The sequence below is a fragment of the Ambystoma mexicanum genome, chromosome 1q (genome assembly GCF_040938575.1).
Source record: "Ambystoma mexicanum isolate Mex_15411 chromosome 1q, UKY_AmexF1_1, whole genome shotgun sequence".
Lineage (NCBI taxonomy): Eukaryota > Metazoa > Chordata > Amphibia > Caudata > Ambystomatidae > Ambystoma > Ambystoma mexicanum.
The window spans coordinates 402,898,101-402,913,935 of NC_090922.1; positions in this window are offsets into that span (position 1 = coordinate 402,898,101).

A 15,835-nucleotide genomic window follows, 5' to 3' on the forward strand; every position below is an offset into this window, starting at 1 on the left:
CACCCTGGACTTCCTGTCCTCCCTGGTCTCCGTGCCCATGTGCCCGACCACGTCCGGCCCTTGGAGGACGGCCAACTTTGCCACCCTTAGCCTTTGGTGGCCTCCCAACCATTGCACCGATGCAAAATGGGCTATGGGATGTTCACTCAACAATTGTCCTGGGCAATTGGCTAGAAGGGGGCAGGGTACTTGATGGTATGGGTACCCAAGTGCCCCTGCAAGGCTGTCTGTGACCCCTGGGGAGAAATGAAGGGTCACGTAATGCTTAGGCACCCCCTGAAAAAAAAAGAAAAATCAAAACTTAAAATGAGATTATGCTCACCAAATTAAAAAAAAAAACATTTGTGCACGCGACCCCGGTAGCCCACGTGCATGAATATTACCTCCAGCAGTACGGTGTGGCACCCAGGAACACAAAAAACACGTACGCATGGAACACACGGGCTACAACAACCTCTAAATGGTATGCATGCACAGGGGGTACCACAGTGGGGAAAAAGCGCATGCGACTAACCATCTGCCTTGCGTGGGGGAAAAAAAAACACAACCGCTTGTGCGCGTAGGCAACACCCTGCCAAAAGAAGAGGTACGGGCTTCAGACGCTGTGAAGTAATCGTGTGTGATTTCAGCAGAGTAAACACATGTGTCTGTCCCCACGGACAGCACGTACAGTGTTTTGCTGGCCCACGCTCACCTTTAACCCGTGCATAGAGCAACACCTATGTGCATAACATCACAGACGCGCTTACGCGCCAAGGGCCTTTCCTCGAGTTACACGCACTAACACGCGGATGTGCTTTTCTTTCACGTGCTGAATCACTATGCACCTGTCACAGGGAAACACCCGCGCGCGTAATGTCACAGACACGCCTACGCGCTAAGGGCCTTTCCTCGAATTACACGTTGACGTGCAGTTTTTTCACATGCCAAATCACTCCATATCAAGCTGGCCACGCAACAACACACGGAAGACCACGCTCCTGCCCAGAAGGCCATTTTCCTGCCCCCCAGAGCCCCGAGCACGCTCCCACCTGCCATCCACTGCTGGCTGCCTGCCTGCTGCCCATGCGCCCTGCTGTTTGGAGCTTGCATTTTAGCCATCTGCAGGGGTGCAGTTTCTGTGACCGCCCCTTCTGGAACAGAAGACTCCCGACTGGGATACCATCGCTCCACAGCCCAGCCTCAGGACCCAGTTGCCCACCCACACCTGCCTTGGGGGTTGCCATGTCGGACACAACACCATCTGGCACCACTAACAACCCCCAGCAGAGAGGCAGATGGCTACCAACTTCAGTGCCAATGAAGTTGGTATCCTGGTGGTATCCTGGTGGAGCAAGTCCTGTGGCAGTATGATGCCCTCTTTGGAAGGTTGCGCGCCGACAATGAAGGACGGAAGAGACTGCCATCAACGTGGAGTGGGTGGCAGAGGGGGTGGCAGTCTGTGACATTCAACACGTCCAGAAGCGCTGGGAGGACTTCAGGTCCAGGACCCTCAATAAGGCCCGGCACCTCTTGAAGGCAGTGGATGATGAGGGGTGCCGGGTCTGCCTAACCAACAACGAGATGAGGGTCCTGGAAAGTATACACTCAGCGCTCCACCTCCAGGTCCTTGAGAGGCAGATGCAGTAAGTGTACATGCGTAGTGATTGGACGCAGTGTATGTTGAGGTGTGGCAGGAGTGTGCAGGTTGCACATATGTCTTTGTAGGGCCATGTATGGATGTGTATGTACAGGAACACGAGCCTGCCGCATGTGAGTCCTCTCATGTGTGAGACACATCGATGGTGTATGTGTTGGTAAGCATGCTGGCCAAATGCAGGTGTGGGTGCACACATTTTTAAATTTCTATGTATGTACTGTGGCATGTCTGTGGTGTCACACATGGATGCTGCTTCCATCCGCATTTATCTGCACTATGTACATTTGCATGTGTGTGTATTTGACAAGTGTGCAACTGTGATACACCATGGATGCATGTGACACTGACATGTAGGAGGCTGATTGCCAGATGTGACATGGATGTCGATGTTATCAGTGCAACAGGTGGTGGAGATATACAGATGCATGTCTGTCTGGTTGCGTGTGTGCATGTGTTCTGCACTCCCTGTGTTGCATGTGACGTCAGGCTCACCTTCGGCTGCTCATGCTGTTGTTTGTGTATGGATGGTGCGGCCTGGTGCAGCATTCCTGTTTAATTGCTCATGTGTGTGAGTTGAAATGACATGTGTGTTCAGGAGTGTGATGCCATGTGTAAAGTTTGACAATACCACTCATGTACAACTGTCATGTGTGTATCAGACCATTGTACAGTGCCCTGATGCCTTTGTTCTATCTCTCCTTGTCTGCAGCATCAACTGATGAAGAGGGCGGAGACGATGCTGTGGAGCAAAGCGGCAGGGATCGCACCGCCAGCCGGAGATGCAAGGCCCGGCCCTCCTCCCATGTTGTCATCTCGTCGGGGAGTGAGGAGTCTGGTGCCGCGTCCGTGGCCGCAGCTGCTGAGGGTAGGTCCAAGAGGCGGAGGTTGGAGCTGGACTCCTCGGCAGCAGAAGGGGCAGGGTCTGATGGAGGAAGATGGCACGGAGTCATCCAGGTTGGTGGGGGGTTTGGTTGAGGAGGAGGCCGTGGAACGGACACACACGGGGTCTGGAGGGGGGATTCCACTGGTGCTGGTGGTGCAGTCCACAGGCAGGGAGAGGAGGAAGCACAGGCCACCGCGGAGGTGCCTGTGTGTAATCCTGTCCCCAATCCTGTGACTGCATCATCCCGCACCAGCAGGGATGCCTACATCCAGACCCGTTCTCAGGGAGAGGATGAGCGCACAACAACTGGCCTTTTTCTCCCTGCGGATGTGGCAATCTGGGACCGGGTTCAGCCTGTCCTGGCTGGGATGGCGTTGCGTCAACGGGGCATGCGAGATGACCTGCAGTGTTTTCGTGAAGACACTGCATGTCATCTCGGATGCCTCTTTGACCGCGTCGACCTACTAGGACGGGTCACCAGTGCTGGATTCCTTCGTGTGCTGGACCTTGTACCGATTCCCTCCTCACCTGAACCCCTTATGCACCCGTCATCCTCCGTGCCATCTTCCGGCCCATGTATCACGTGGGTACCCTGTGGAGCTTGCACTGACCCAGTGACCAGGCTGGTGGAGGACACATCCCTGCCACAGTTGGGAGTCGGAGTTCCAGCAGGGGTGGCCACACCAACAACTGCACCCCAGCAGGAGGATGACATGCTGGCATCAAGAGGCAGGGCACAGGCACAGCAGCAGCAGGCTCAAGGTGGGAGCGATGATGGCTCAGGGCCATTAACATTAGAGGGGCAGGCATCGGTCGGAGGGCAGGAGGACCCTGGATTGGGAGCGTCTTCCGTGTGGCAGCGGTTAGGCCAGCACATAGATGCGGAGCGGCGGCAGGCAGAAGAGGCACGGCTCACTATGGTCAGGGCAGAGAACTCCATGCACAGGGCGCTGAGGCGGGCTGAGTGCCTCGAGGCAATTTGCAGGGAGTTGGAGGTGGACATGGCTTTATCCTTGCGAAACCTCGGGGCCATGGAACAGGCCCGCCTTCAGGACATAGAACAGGAGTTTGATGATGCCCTGGCCCGGGAAATCAACAAGTGAGCGGTAGGACTTGCCCGCCGCCATTGTATATAGTTAGTTAGTGTTAGGTTTCATTTATGTTTTTCTTTCATTTGGGGCGCTTGGACTATGCCCCACCTTTTTGTAGATAGTTCTTTATTAGGTAGTCTTTTTTGTAGGTTTAATTTCAATAGCTGGGCTCATGGACCCTGGATTTGTTATTTGTATATAGTTGAACAGTGGATTTATCATCTTTATTTTTTTATTTCACCATGGAGAAATGGATTTTACTCATTTCTTTCCCTTTGGATTTGCTTTGTTGGATGGAGACTTTGGATACATTTTCATTTGGATTTATTTGGATTCTGATTTCATATATTTTTTTCATTTTGGGACATGCTGCATTTTATTTCTTATTTCCATTATTGTGTGTTTTCACTTAATTCCCTTCATTTTGTGTTCAATACATTTTTGTTTCATACTTCAATGTGTGGTATTCTCTCATTGGTTTCATGCATGACACGATGTGGGTTTTCACATTCACTGGCACTGATTGTGTGTTTGTGACGGACATGTGTTGATGTACATACTTGCCATTTGGGTTGTATCATGTAATGGGCATTTCAATGTGGGGTGGATGGAATACTTGGTTGGGTCTTTGGACAAGGGTGGTGTGTGGTGGGATTTGGGTGGCCATAAGGCCCATGATTGTGGATAATGATGATGTGTTGGGGGGGACATGATTCGGGGCCTGCTGGCAAGTGCCCATCACTGCTGGGTGGGTGGGGGTGCAGGGGAACATGAGTCGGGGCCTGCTGGCAGGTGCGCATCACTGCTGGGTGGGTGGAGGTGCAGGGGGAATTGAGTCGGGGACTGCTGGCAGGTGCCCGTCAATGCTGGGTGGGTGGGAGTGCAGGGGGACATGAGTTGGGGCCTGCTGGCAGGTGCCTGTCACTGCTGGGTGGGTGGGGGTCCAGGGGGACATGAGTCGGGGCCTGCTGGCAGGTGCCCATCACTGCTGGGTGGGTGCGGGTGCAGGGGGACATGAGTCTGTGCTCACTAGTGCATGGTGACATATGGGCTGGCTGGGGAGCATGCCCAGGGTTGATGAGCTGCCTGCGGGGCATGGCCAGGGATGCAGGGTAGTCCCCTGTGGTGTGGGCTGCCTGCAGGGCATGGGGAGTGGGGAGAGGGCACACCTGGGAGGACCCACACTGCCAATTCGCGTGTGAAACTCCCCATGCACCCCCCAGAAGTACATGTACCCCGCTCGACCAGAGAAATCGCATGTGAAATTCCCTGCGCACCCCTCAGAATACACATACCCCGCTCGACCAGCGGAATCGCGTGTGTAACTCCCCGCGCACCCCCAGAAATACACGTACCCTGCTCGACCAGCGAAATCGCGTGTGTAATTCCCCGCGCACCCCTCAGAATACACGTACCCCGCTCGACCAGCGGAATCGCATGTGTAACTCCCCACGCACCCCTCAGAATACACGTACCCCGCTCGACCAGCGAAATCGCATGTGTAACTCCCTGCGCACCCCCAGAAATACACGTACCCTGCTCGACAAGCAAAATCGTGTGCGAAATTCCCCGCACATCCCTCAGAATACACATACCCCGCTCAATCAGCAAAATCGTGTGTGAAACTCCCCGCACACACCCAGAAATACACGTACCCAGCTCAACCAGTGAAATCGTGTGTGGAATTCTCTGCGCACCCCTCAGAATACACGTACCCCACTGGACCAGCGAAATCGCGTATGTAACTCCCCGCACACCCCCAGTAATACACGTACGCCGCTCGACCAGCAAAATCACGTGTGAAACTCCCACGCGCACACCCAGAAATACACGTACCCCGCTCAACCAGCAAAATGGATGTGGAATTCTCTGCATACCCCTCAGAATACACATACCCTGCTGGACCAGCGAAATCGCGTATGTAACTCCCTGCACACCCCCAGTATGTTTGTTTGTTTGTTTGTTTATTTATTTGGTAATGCGCACCAAACCCTTGGGTAACCGGGCGCAGCAATGTACATGAAGACTTAAGCTTGTTACAATATTTGGCATGAATATGGCGAACAGAAGGCAAAAAGAAATATATACAGTAATACAATATTTGGCATGAGTATACCGAACACAAGGTAAAAAGAAATATATACAGTAAAATATGCAAACATGTGTGCACGTACAAGACATAGCTTAAAGGAGTATAAAACATTCTAGCAAGACTGTCTAGTAGCTGAATATATGATTAAGTTTATAGGTCAAACTATAAAGCTAGGTATCATATACTTGTAGGTGGGTGTTAGTCAGGTTATGTGTCATTGGTTAGGTATCATATACTTGTAGGGGTGTTAGTCAGGTTATGTGTCATTGGCCCGCAGCCAGTTAATTATTTTGTGTCTAAATTTAGGGTACGGTTGTTCAGTTCTAAGGTCGAGAGGTAACTTGTTCCAACAGTGAGCAGCTTTGACTGGGAAGCTACTTCCTCCCGCGGTTGATCGCTTAAACCGGGGAGTTTCTAATTTAAAGGTATTGGCCGATCTCATGGGTCGCGTGGAGGTTTTCCTCGTAATTTTTTCCATAAGATACGGGGGGGCTAGGTTGTTCAGACATTTAGAGATGATGGAAGCTGTTTTGAGTAAGATTCTGTCCGTTATTTTTAGCCAATTAACCTCTTTCCTGAATTTGGTGACGTGCTCTCTATGGGGGATGTTTAGTGCTGCTCTCAAGGCATTGTTCTGCAGTCTTTGGATTTTGTCTGTGATGTATTTGTTAGCTCCTGAGTACAGGGCATTACAGTAGTCTAGCCTAGACATGATGAGAGCATTAGCTAGAGTGATGCAGCTAGAGCTGGAGAGGTGCGGTCTGGCTGCGCAGATGAGTTTGCAGGTGTAGGTGGTAGAGGAGGCGAGGGAGTTGACCTGCTTCTTGAGAGTGAGGGAGGAGTCCAGATAGAATCCAAGGGTTTTAACCACAGGCATCACTTTGATAGGGTTGTTATCAATGCTGAAGGATGTGTAGTTTGGGCCTAGTTTTTGGATATTAGCTTCGGAGCCTAGGATTAGTATCTCGGTTTTATCGTTATTCAGGCAGAAGCCATGTGAGGCCATCCATGCCTGAATGAGGGTGTATATCTTGTTCACCAAGGCTGAGTCTGTCTCGTGGTCGCCCGAAAGGGGTATGAGGATCTGGGTGTCATCTGCGTAGTTCGTGTAGGTGACACCCAGTCTGTCCAACTTGTCAAACAAAGGCTTGGTGAAGATGTTATACATGGTGGGGGAGACACAAGATCCTTGAGGGACACCACAAGTTATTTTGATAGGGTCAGCCGAGTCGGAGGTGGAGAAGACTCGCATAGTGCAATTAGCTAAGAAGGATTGGACCCAAGCAATGGCATCTCCAGTGAAATTGGCGGCAGATTCGAGGTGGTTGCATAGGACTGCATGGTCTACCAAGTCAAACGCTGCCGACAAGTCCAGTAAGAGGAGCAGGGCTGTTTTTCCAATATCCTTTAGTTCCTCAATTTGTGTCTTGAGGTCTAATAGAGCTGTTTCTGTCCCATGGAGTGGGCGGAAGCCAGATTGCCGTGAGCCAAGCAGGTGGTTGGCTTCCAGGTAGTCCTGGATTTGTATGTAAGCGGCTCTGTCTAAGATCTTAAGTAGAAACGGCACAGTGGTGATGGGTCTGTAGTTGGTAGGGATAGTGGGGTCTAAGGTTTGTTTTTTCAGTAGTGGGAGGACCCATGATTCTTTGAGGTTGGTAGGTACCGTGTTGGATTTAAAGGAGGAGTTTATGAGCTTGGTGATGAAGGGGGCTAAGTCCCTAGCTGCGTCCTTTATTATTTGTGCAGGGCAGGAGTCGCCCTTGCAGTTGGATGGTTTGAGGGACAATATTATTTTTTCTGTGTCAATTATGGAGATAGTCTTGAATCTGAAGGGTGCGGTAGACTTCTTCTCCTGAGGTTGGGGTATTTGTTGGTCAGAGGGTAACAGTGTGTCCTTTTTTTTTGCAATTTTGCTTTGGAGCAAGGAAATTTTGTTAGAGAGGGCAGTTTGGATGTTGGTACACCAGATTTTGTTTTTGGGGGCATTTTCTATGGGTTGAATGGGGGATTGCAATTCTAATAGTATTAGAGTTAGCTTTCTCAATCCTATCGTTGAAGGTGTTCTTCTTAATTTTGATTATTTCTTTTTTGTAGGCTTTGGCAAATTCAGTAAGAGTATTTTTGTTACTTTCAGTGGGTGAGTGGCGCCAGATAGATTGGAGTTTTCTTTTTTGTAGTCTTAGAGATTTGAGGTGGGGCGTAAACCAGGCATTTAGGTGGGCTTCCTGTTTTGCTTTGCGCAGTTTGAATGGGGCAGTAGCGTCTAGGGCTTTAATCATAGCATCATTGAAAGTATTTACTAAGGCGTCAGGGTTGTTACTTTCCAGTCCCGATATGGTTGGAAGGAGGAGAGGGATAATATTTTCAGCAGTCATATCCTTCTTGCTTCTAGTTGGGAGAGGAGGAACCGTGTAGTTGATTTTGGGGCTCAGGAGATCTAGTGTGGCGGAGAAAGTTATTAGATAATGAGCAGTCCATGTTTGAGGAGCAATATCTGTAATATTGATATTACAATTCAGTTCAGATACCCAATCGAGGGTCCTTCCTTTGATGTGGGTAGGGGAGAGGACTTTTTGATCAAGCCCATGGTCCTTGATCAGGGCTGCGACTGACTCTGCATGTTTATTGTCAGTTTCATTAAAGCCAAGGTTGAAGTCTCCGAACAGTAGGGTTTGGGAATGACCTTTAGTATTGTTAGCTATGAGGTTGGTTAGATCGTCTTCAAAGGTGCCTAGCGGCCCCGGAGGTCTATATATCAGGTGGACTGAGAGCGTACGATTATTAGAGAGGGACATTTTGGCTGTGAGTGTTTCACAGGATGAGTAGGAGGCTGGAATGGCGGGTCTGATGGGAAGGGTAGATTTGAAGATGATGGCTAGTCCACCACCTCTGGCATTTGGCCTGTCAGCTCTGAGAATTTGGTATTTGTCGGGCACTGCTAGCATTAGTGTTGGTCCTGCTACATCGTGAAGCCAGGTCTCAGTTATGGCCAGTAGGTCCAGATTGTCATTATTTAGGATGTCAGCAATTTCTGTGGCGTGGGCCACCGCTGATCTTGCGTTAATAAGGGATCCTATTAGTGTCAAAGAGTTGTTGTGTTTAGTAGTTTGACAAGTTTTAGGTAATATGGTCTCTAAGGTTGTGGGTACTTTAGTAGAGGTTTGAGCGCCGGTATAAGTTGCTTGACTAATCGAGGTAGGTTTTTGGGCTGGGTATTAGTACGTCTATTGGCATTATTCGGATGGTTACTTACAGGTTCGTAATAACTGGGCAGTCTGGACCTGAGTCTCAAGTTTCTATCCTTGGGGGGGCTAGTTTTGATAGTAGAGGCCATTATGCTAAGTATAGCGGGGATGAGCGTTAGGATTAAGGTGACTGTGATAAGGCAGGTAGGGGACATTTCTGTCTAAGCAGTGTTGTGTCTTAAATGCTAATGCTTGGGGCACTAATGACTAGGGGGTACAGTGAGCTAGCATACAGTACATTTAAGTTGTAGAAATACACTGAGGGTGTGCAAGCATACTGGCAGTTAGATTCAATTTTAGCGCAAAATGCCTAAAACACTGGCGACTGGACAATTGTAGCTGCAAGGTCCAACTAAGTTCAGCAGTCACAGAATGGTCTAAAGTACAATGTGCAAACAGGTGGGAGCAGCTCTAGCTGCAGGTCCACCTACATTAAACAATCACAGAATGGTCTAAGGTACAATGTGCAGGCAAGTGAGGAAGTGTGCTTTTAACTATGGCAGTGCAAAGATCACAATAGGCAGGTTCGAATTCAACTAAGGCAGTACACAGTCAGCAGACAGCAAGTGTACTTTTAAATTTACCGTAGGCGGTTCCTAATCAGCACGGGCAGTGCACAATCAGCAGTAAGCAGGTGTACTTTTAACTAAGGCAGTGCACGGATCACAATAGGAAGGTTCAAAATCGCGGGCAGTACCCAATCAGCGATAAGCAGGTGTACTTTTAACTAAGGCAGTGCACGGATCACAATAGGAAGGTTCAAAATCGCGGGCAGTACTCAATCAGCAATAAGCAGGTGTGCTTTTAGCTAGGCAGTGCACATATCACAATAGGCAGGTTCAAAATTGCGGGCAGTACCAAATCAGAAATAAGCAGGTGTACTTTTAACTAAGGCAGTGCACAGATCACATTAGGCAGGTTCAAAATCGCAGGCAGTACCCAATCAGCAATAAGAAGGTGTGCTTTTAGTTAGGCAGTGCGCATATCACAATAGGCAGGTTCAAATTCAGTGCGGGCAGTACACAATCAGTAATAAACAGGTGTGCTTAACTAAGGCAGTGCACAGATCACTATCGGCAGGTTCGAGGTCAGCTAGGGCAGTACAATACCAGCATAGAGTAGGTGTGATTTTAACTATGGCAGCACGAAAATAGGAGTGGGGAAGTTCACTATAGTTGAGCCAGTTTAGGAATAGGCAGTAAGCATGAACGAATTGGCCCAGGCAGTGCACAGTCAGCAGAGAGCACGTGATGCTCTCTGGTTGGTAGGAGCCTACAAGCGACAATTGTAGTACATAGCCGAGTACTTTTGTAGATAGTACTCAAGTGTGCAGGACGACAGTTCAGAGTAACGGATGAAGGATAATAGGCAGGCAGAGGTGTCATACAAAGAGGCAGTGTAGGGGCAGCACAGAAGTTTTCCTTTTTTTTTATTTTTAAAAGTTACCTCATACAGATGGTCTAGACCGGCAGGGGCAGTCGAACGGCATCCAACAGGCATATAACAGGCAGTAGCCTTGACCAGTGTGCCTTGGAGATTGTGGGCCGGCTTCGCCTGCCGGCAGCCAATGGCTGTTAAGGACGGTCACAGGCCAATCAGATGGCGGCATTGGCTGTTGTGGGGAGCCTGGCTAGGCAGATGGGCTCCAGGCAGAAACGGGTGGCCATTTTGGAAGATGCTTGGTACCTCGTGTACCAGAATGCAGGAAATGCACATTAAAAGTGCTTCTTTAAGGCAATGCAAATCTGGACACTCGGATTTGAATCAGGGCTTCCAGAAACGCCCGTTTGCAATTAAGGAGGGATAAAATTGCAGATTTGGGCGATTTAGCGCGAAGAAGCAGCGCTTACCGAAATTGGCTTGTGGGTGGTGGGAGCTTCTCCTCTGTAAGCCCGCTGCTCCTGCTCCTCGGTGGGGTGAACAGGCATATAACAGGCAGTAGCTTTGACCAGTGTGTCTTGGAGATTGTGTAATACACGTACCCCGCTCAGCCAGCAAAATCGAGTGTGAAATTCCCTGTGCACCCCTCAGAATACACGTACCCCACTCGACCAGCAAAATCACTTGTGAAACTCCCTGCACACCCCAGGAATACACGATTCCCCACAGGCAGCCCATCACCCCAGTGCATGCCCCGCTGGCTGCCCAAACCAAAGGGTGGAGTTTTACATGTGTTTTCGCTAGCGCAAGAGGGGTGCGTGTATTCTGAGGAGTGCGTGGGGAGTTTTACATGCGATTTCGCTAGCGCAAGTGGGGTATGTGTATTCTGAGGGGTCCGCGGGGAGTTTGCCATGCGTTTTCGTGGTTGGGGGGTTGTATGTTGGTCCACTAGCCTTTGCACCATGTACTGGATTTGTGCGCTGTTCATGGGGGCGTAACTGGCACTGCTGCAAGGTCGCTGCACCACTCTGCGCCAGGGCTGGTTTTGGATGTTAAAATCCATGTATACGCTGTGCGCTGAAATGGTTTTCGGTGCACGCGGCTGGCGCAGACTGCCGCACGCGCACACTGTGCGCCAGCCGCGTGCGCCACTTGTGAGCCAAATTCTATATAGTGAGGGAAACATTGTTCCCCTGCTTGGCACCTCTACAATGTGCTCCAAACTTTAGGTGCAAATCTTAAACTTCCATGCATAACACCCCATGCTTCTTCATTATATTGCAATACCTATCCCATGCCACTTCTTTGTCCCTTAATATATACCTTCTTGCTAATGTGGCCATCCACATAGCATACTGAAACTGCTCAGTAAATCATTCTTCCATTTTCCTCCTTATTTGTACAATTGGTCCATACTTGCCCCAAAGCCTATGTCCTTTCCAAGTGTCCCATCCCTTTTCAACAAAGGATGGTTATTTGCTTAATCCAAAACCGACAATTTCTGGGGTGCTCCTCAGTGTGTGCTCATACATAAAACATCAATCATTATTCCATTAACTGACTAGCCAACCCACTTACAATGGGAAATGACTTATGTGATCCTTAAATAGTATCTCAATGGGGCCCCAGGTTTCTCATATACAGAAACTGGGAGCCACCTCTAGTACAAAGGCAATTTATTCACAACAAGGTTCAACTATACATCACTTTTCTAATATAAACAATCAATTTTTCCAAATATGCATTTTTGCTCGGTTTGGGCTTAGCTCACCTCACAACATATCAAATTAAAACCAGAGCTTCTCTCAGCATCCATACACTTAATGCCATACAAAATGACATTTTTGAAAATATTTCATCTGTCAATTGCTCAATAAATATCAGTAATTTCAAACCCTAACTGAGTGTCCCCACTATGGATCATCGCCACTACACATCCATACCTTAAAACATCTCTAAAAATAACAAATTAATTTAATGCATTCGGGTTCAAGTCCAAATTTTTATATGCATCCTGGCGAGCCCTAGGCGACTTTAAGTCAGCCATGAGAAAAAACAGATTGTTCAAAATTACACAAAATACATTTCTAAGCACGTTCCTTACATGCTTTCATACATACGAGTGTTAATCCTACTTAATTTAAATCCGTATTTCATAACATTTTTCATACTTTTTTAATACAATTTCTCTCTATTTTTCAACATGAATGCTCATACAAAATTATTTCTTAATTCACTCATATCCTTGCTAAGAGCATTTAACAAACGCATGTTGCTGTTTCTCCTGCGCAAGTTATCTCAGTATTAACTCAAATGTGCAACAACCCTGCCTTTTTCTGCGATCATAAATTACCCTTTGGACCTTGCCAACTGTTCTCTCGGTTCTTGAACGGGCCATCGTAGTTGCTTTCAGAACAGCTTCAAACACACAAATCTCCCTTTCCCACTTGTCAACGTTTACCTTTATCAACTGCGTAGCACATCTACAAATGGTCCTAATTTATGAAATTTTACTTTCAAGCTCTGTACTGTGTCTTATTAGCTCCGCTCTTCTAAGCAAGAAAGGAATGTGATGGCGGATTTGTGTTTCATCTCGATTTACACTCTCTAATACTTTTCCTTTGCAACTGCGTAGTTAGCTGTTTTAAAACCCAAATTAACATTTCTCATTTCTGTCGTACTTCATCTCTCCTTCGTTTGAGTGAAGGCAAATGCGAAGTTCTATCATTCAAGGTTTTCTAAATCCCTAAAGATGTTAACTATGTAGATACAAAAAAATAAACCTGTTGCTCCCAGAGCCTGCCTGCTGCCAGAGTTCAAAGTGATGGACTGTACACTATTTATTTGTCTGTTTCTTTCTTCATATAATTTCACAAATAACACATATGAATACCCTTATTAATGACTTACTCTTACCTATTTTTTTCAACAATTCTTGTCTATTTTTGAATTTAGGGCAAGTCACCTTACCTATATAAATAATGCAATTTCTTGGTCTGTTTCAATTATTTACACCTCATTTTTGCTCCTCAACACATTTAATTATACACATAACACATAACAGATAGACCAGATAGACAGACTGCAACATGGAAAGGCAAGCTGGCTTCACATGTATCTCTTGCCAATGCTCCTCGTGGCTTCTCTTGCCACTAAAATGACTCCTTATAGGGAGTGTGAATTGTTTCCTTTAACAGATCTATCTGTTTGTAGCCTATATATCCACTTGGATTTTGAAACAACTCCTTCTAGATGTCCTTGACATAGGATTCGGGGCTTATTTTATGGATTGTTCCTCATCCATATATCTTTACTTGACGTTCTTCATCATGAACTCAAATAACCAACTGCCTGCTACTCTTCTAAACTACCACAAAAAAAACTTAAAAAATAAATTTTTTATTTTCTTCATCCTTACCTCATTCCCCCATAATTCATACCAAAATCCACAAGTTCCAAAGCACCATGCTATCATCACATGCTGACAGCCATAGAAGATCCCCCTGGGAACGTGTGGGCACACTGCAGATTAATTTGCTTTCCCTTCCACTCTTACCAGAGGACATCCCCTCATGTCTGTTAGCATATATAGATTCTTGACCCTAAAAGATAATCTTCAGCGTGGTGGAGAGATGGCGGAGAGATGGAGAGATGGCTCCCGTGCTCTCCATGGGCATGACACCTGTGGTCCATGCAGCAGACATAGGACACAAGGCAAGGAGGCAGAACGGGCACCTGGGCTGGTTTCAAAAGTCATCTTTAATGCATCACAGAATAGTAGGAAAACAACAGCAATGAGCTCCAAAAATCACTGGGTTTATATACTTCTTTACGGCTGGAGCAACATTTCATTTTATTTCACAATACATTTTGATTGGCTCTTTCAATTAAAGAAACACCCTTATTTGCCTGCAATTTTATGGCTTAACTGCCACTCACCAGGTCCACAGAACATAGCTTGGCATGCCACAGTTTACTGGAATATAGGCTAATTAAATGTATGTGAGATCCTACTGGCCATTATCTAAATCCTTTGATTACTTAAAAGTAGCAGTTTTTTCAGATCAGGCTATACCATGTGTTTCTGCCAGGAAATTCTAAATATAAACATCAGCTGCAGTGAACTGCCTATGAACACAACACACTTGTTGCTAGTTTAACAGATGATCTGTCTAATTGGGACTTTCCCAGGCCGTAAACTGGCTCCCCTCGACCCATCAATGTCAGAATTGCTGCCAAGGAGTTCTAAATATATGCCCCAGGTGCAGTGGACTATCCATGAACTGTTGTTAGAGAATTATTGAATTATATGTTCATGGCTATGGATTTTTCTTCCCGCCATCTTATTTTTTGGCAGCCATTTTGAATTTTGGTTGATTTTTACTCTAGTCTGAATGATCTGTGCCGCTACCAATGGGCAGTTTGGGTCATAACTCCTCATTTTCACACTATATTTTTGATATTCAAGATATATATGTACCACCTGAAGTACCCTCCAATGTGTAAGGCATTCTGACCCTAAAAATATATATGTTGCCCTAAAATGTGCTTTTTGGCCTAAAAAGCAATACAATTCTTATTGTTTGCAATACTGGAATTATTGATCAGCCTGATAAGTTATCTGCATTCAGTATGAGGGGCTGGGGTTTAGCAAGCCTAGTACCCCCTCCACACAATAGTGGATACAGACATGTGGTGTACATCAGTGGAACATGTCCATTTGACACCACTCATCCCCCACAAGCATCCCCCCAATATCTGCCACATGATACCACTACGTGCACAGTTGTTTGGGGCATTCTTTATGTGGATGACCCTGCTCTGCTAGACATGTGCATGTGTCCACAATCCTAGTTACACTTCATGCCATGCAGGGTATTGAATCTCTTTTAACACATGTACATATGTGCTGCCATGCCACATAGACGATTCAAGCTGACACAGAACACACCTTATGGCATGCCATGAGTGGTTGTGCATATGTTCAGACTGTACACATCCCGCTGCACCAATGGCAAAGACTCCAGAGGCAGATTGTTGTTACGCCTGCTCCCTGTTACCCTCCCACACTAAACACACAATCCATGTGCCCACACCCTCTCCCTCTTATTGGTCATTGTACCGTGGTCCTATCTACAACTCCATTAACTTACCCTCTCCACTTCACTGACCTTGCCTAGGTGGTCCTCTTACAGCCATACATCACTTGGGACTATTAGCTGTTTCCATAATTTACTGCATGCTCTCTTTGTCTAGAGTCCCTGTACCAAGACAATAGAATGGCATATGTGTGGCTGCCTGGTGTCATGTAATGTAATTGCACATCACAGAGACACATGTCCATACCCATTTCACTGGTATTAGACAACAGTGTTCTGTAACATGGCCCCTAACATGGTTCTTAACAAACCTGTTGGTTGGCAATGTGTCCACTGGCAGCATGGCCCTGGGCTGGAGATTTGTTGGGCAATCTGCATATGCCATGCTCACGTTGCTTGTTGACCA